General features: G+C 39.2%; 1 non-coding gene across 1 annotated transcript; it reads left to right on the top strand.

The window, feature by feature from the left end:
* The first annotated feature begins 200 nt into the window (after window positions 1-200).
* On the top strand, window positions 201-308 carry LOC130964305 (small nucleolar RNA R71). The gene has a single exon (XR_009080406.1). It is a non-coding gene; the product is annotated as a small nucleolar RNA R71 (small nucleolar RNA).
* Window positions 309-4,856: the final 4,548 nt, after the last annotated feature.

The raw sequence follows: 4,856 nt of genomic DNA, 5'->3' as shown, positions 1-4,856 counted from the left end.
TTTCTTCTGACTAGTCCCATTGTTCACAGGATTTCTTTCAGAAGTGTACATGAATTGGTTATTTGCAACCATTTCAATCAATTCTGAGCTTCTGCAGGCGTCTTCTTCAGATGAAGAGATCCTCCAGCAGAGCTATCCAAGGACATCTTAGATAGTTCAGAGAGACCATCATAGAAAATACCTTTGATGCTCCATTCAGAAAGCATGTCTGAAGGACATCTTCTGATTAATTGTTTGTATCTTTCCCAAGCTTCATAGAGGGATTCTCCATCCTTCTGTCTGAAGGTTTGGACTTCCACTCTAAGCTTACTCCATCTTGTGGTGGAAAGAACTTTGCCAAGAAGGCATTGACTAGCTTTTCCCAAGAGTCCAGGCTTTCTTTAGGTTGAGAATCCAACCATATTCTAGCTCTGTCTCTTACAGCAAAAGGGAATAGCATCAGTCTATAGACCTCAGGGTTAACCCCATTAGTCTTGACTGTGTCACAGATTTGCAAGAATTCAGCTAAAAACTGATGAGGATCTTCCATTGGAAGTCCATGGAACTTGCAATTCTGTTGCATTAGAGAAACTAATTGAGGCTTAAGCTCAAAGTTGTTTGCTCCAATGGCAGGGATAGAGATGCTTCTCCATAGAAGTCGGGAGTAGGTGCAGTAAAGTCACCCAGCACCTTCCTTGCATTGTTGGCATTGTTGTTGTTTTCGGCTGCCATGGGTTCTTCTTCCTTGAAGAATTCGGTCAGGTCCTCTAAAGAGAGTTGTGCTTTGGCTTCTCTTAGCTTTCTCTTCAAGGTCCTTTCGGGTTCAGGATCAGCTTCAACAAGAATGCCTTTATCTCTGCTCCTGCTCATATGAAAGAGAAGAGAAAAAGAAAATGTGGAATCCTCTATGTCACAGTATAGAGATTCCTTGAAATGTCAGAGGAAAAGAGAATTAGTAAGAAGAAGGAGAAGGAAAATTCGAACTTCAATTGGATAATGTTCGAATTGTGCATTTAGAAGGAGTAGTACTCCATAAACAGAAGGATGTGAGAAGGAGGGAAGAGGATTTTCGAAAATTCAATTAAAAGATTTTGAAAACATTTTGAAAATTTGATTGATAATTTTCGAAAATTGAAAGTGAAAGAGAAATCAAGTGATTTTTGAAAAAGATTTTGAAATTAGAAACTAAAAAGATTTGATTGAAAACTAATTTGAAAAAGATATGATAAAAAATATGATTGAAAGGTTATTGTCTTAAAAAGATGTGATTGAGAAGATATGATTTGAAAACCATTTTAAAAGATATGTTTTGAAAATTATTTTAAAAGATTTGATTTGGAAAATTAGTGACTTGCCTAACAAGAAAAGATATGATTCAAACATAAAACCTTCCTTAACAGAAAAGGCAAAAAATGTTCAAGCAAATCATTAATTGTTAGTAAGTATCTTTGAAAAAGGAAAGAAATTGATTTTGAAAACATTTGATTGAAAAGATATGATTTGAAAAAGATTTGGTTTTGAAAAACTTTGAAAACTTGAAAAAAAATTGATTTGAAAACAAAATCTTCCCCCTAGCACCATCCTGGCGTTAAACGCCCAGAATGGTATACATTCTGGCGTTTAACGCCCAAAATGCTACCTCTTTGGGCGTTAAACGCCCAACCAGGTACCCTGGCTGGCGTTTAAACGCCAGTTTGCCTTCTTCACTGGGCATTTTTGAATGCTCAGCTTTTTCTGTATAATTCCTCTGCAGTGTGTTCTGAATCTTCAATCCCTTGTATCATTGACTTGAAAAGACACAAATTAAAAATATTTTTGGATTTTTAATAATTAAAATGCAACAAGAATCAAATAACAATGCATGCAAGACACCAAACTTAGCGGTTTGTATACTACTGACACTATATGAGACACATGAACACTCAAGTCAATAGAAATTAAAGATTAAAACAAGAAATATATGCATGGATTCGAAAAATGTAACAAAAACATGCATTTGACACCAAACTTAAGATGAGACTCTAGACTCAAACAAGAAATATTTTTGAATTTTATGATTTTGTAAATTTTTTTGTATTTTTCGAAAATTAAAAGAAAAAAAGGTATCAAAATTCTTAATGAGAATTCCAGGAATCAGTGCAATGCTAGTCTAAGACTCCGGTCCAGGAATTAGACATGGCTTCACAGCCAGCCAAGCTTCCAAAGAAAGCTTCGGTCCAAAACACTAGACATGACCAAAGGTCAGCCAAGCCTTAGCAAATCACTGCTCCAAAAGCAAGATTGATACGAAATCAACAAGCTCTTGTGGTGATAAGTTGAAACCTCGGTCCAATCAGATTAGACATGGCTTCTCAGCCAGCCAGATTTCAACAAATCATCATGAAACTCTAGAATTCATCTTCAAGAATTTCGAAAAAATTAAATACCTAATCTAAGCAACAAGATGAACCGTCAGTTGTCCAGCCTGAACATCCCGGGCATAACACCAAAATTTGATGTTGTTGCCGGATCTTGGCACTGATGTTACCAAAGGCTTGCTCAAAACTAGAACAATCCCCGGCAACGGCGCCAAAAACTTGGTGCGCGAAATTGTGAACTATACTTTTTCACAACTCTCATAATCCCTGGTAATGGCTCCGAAAACTTGGTCGGGCGCTCAATACCATGGCATTACACAACTTCGCACAACTAACCAGCAAGTGCACTGGGTCGTCCAAGTAATAAACCTTACGTGAGTAAGGGTCGATCCCACGGAGATTGTTAGTATTGAAGCAAGCTATGGTCATCTTGTAAATCTTAGTCAGGCAAACTCAGATATATATGGTGATGAACAAAAATAACATAAAAGATAAAGATAGTGATACTTATGTAATTCATTTGTAGGAACTTCAGATAAGCGCATGAAGATGCCTTCCCTTCCGTCTCTCTGCTTTCCTACTGTCTTCATCCAACCCTTCTTACTCCTTTCCATGGCAAGCTCGTATAGGGTCTCACTGTTGTCAGCAGCTACCTCCCATCCGCGCAGTGAAAGCTAATGCTCAATACTCTGTCACAGTACGGCCAATCACCGGTTTGGTTCCCTCCCCTACCGGAATAGAATAACTCTTTTGCGTCTGTCACTAACGCCCAGTAGGTTACAGGTTTGAAGCACGTCACAGTCATTCAATCATTGAATCCTACTCAGAATACCACAGACAAGGTTAGACCTTCCGGATTCTCTTGAATGCTGCCATCAGTTCTTGCCTATACCACGAAGACTCTGATCTCACGGAATGGCTGGCTCGTTTGTCAGGTGAGCACTCGTTGTCAGGCGATCAACCATGCATCGTGCAATCAGGAATCCAAGAGATATTCACTAAGCCTCAGATGCTTGTAGAACAAGAATGGTTGTCAGTCACCTTGTTCATGGGTGAGAATGGTGATGGGCGTCAATCATCACCTTCATCATGTTGAAGAACAAGTGATATCTTGGATAAAGAACAAGCGGAATTTGAATGGAAGAACATAGTAATTGCATTAATACTCGAGGTACAGCAGAGCTCCACACCTTAATCTATGGTGTGTAGAACTCCACCGTTGAAAATACATAAGCACAGGGTCTAGGCATGGCCGAATGGCCAGCCTCCCAATGATCTAAGAACTAAAATGTTCAAGATGATCTAGAGATCTAAAAGTGATCAAAAGATTTTTACAATAGTAAAAGGTCCTACTTATAAGAAACTAGTAGCCTAGGGTGTACAGAATGAGTAAATGACATAAAAATCCTCTTCCGGGCCCACTTGGTGTGTGCTTGGGCTGAGCAATGAAGCAATTTCGTGTAGAGACTCTTCTTGGAGTTAAACGCCAGCTTTGGTGCCAGTTTGGGCGTTTAACTCCCATTTAGGTGCCAGTTCCGGCGTTTAACGCTGGAATTTCTTGAGGTGACTTTGAACGCCGGTTTGGGCCATCAAATCTTGGGCAAAGTATAGACTATTATATATTGCTGGAAAGCCCAGGATGTCTACTTTCCAACGCCGTTGAGAGCGCGCCAATTGGGCTTCTGTAGCTCCAGAAAATCCACTTCGAGTGCAGGGAGGTCAGAATCCAACAGCATCTGTAGTCCTTTTGAGTCTCTGGATCAGATTTTTGCTCAGGTCCCTCAATTTCAGCCAGAAAATACCTGAAATCACAGAAAAACACACAAACTCATAGTAAAGTCCAGAAAAGTGAATTTTAATTAAAAACTAATAAAAATATACTAAAAACTAACTATATCATATCAAAAACATACTAAAAACAATGCCAAAAAGTATACAAATTATCCGCTCATCACGTTCAAACGCCAATGGGGAATCAGACACCTGAGAGTGCTGATAGTAACCCCTCTAAAAAGACTTCTCCAACCACTTCTGTAAGGAATAAACCTGCAGCAACTAAGGTTGAAGAATATAAAGCCAAGATGCCTTATCCTCAGAAACTCCGCCAAGCGGAGCAGGATAAGCAATTTGCCCGCTTTGCAGACTATCTAAGGACTCTTGAAATAAAGATTCCGTTTGCAGAGGCACTTGAGCAAATACCTTCTTATGCTAAGTTCATGAAAGAGATCTTAAGTCATAAGAAGGATTGGAGAGAAACTGAAAAAGTATTTCTCACTGAAGAGTGCAGTGCAGTCATTCTGAAAAGCTTACCAGAAAAGCTTCAAGATCCAGGAAGCTTTATGATACCATGCACATTAGAAGGTGCTTGCACCAAGACAGCCCTGTGTGACCTTGGAGCAAGCATCAATCTAATACCTGCATCCACTATCAAAAAGCTTGGGTTGACTGAAGAAGTCAAACCAACCCGGATATGCCTCCAACTTGCTGATGGCTCTATTAAATATCCATCAGGCATAATTG

Source organism: Arachis stenosperma, chromosome 2 (assembly GCF_014773155.1).
Source record: "Arachis stenosperma cultivar V10309 chromosome 2, arast.V10309.gnm1.PFL2, whole genome shotgun sequence".
Lineage (NCBI taxonomy): Eukaryota > Viridiplantae > Streptophyta > Magnoliopsida > Fabales > Fabaceae > Arachis > Arachis stenosperma.
Note: the sequence above shows the minus strand (reverse complement) of the source record. Positions and strands in the feature narration are given on the sequence as shown.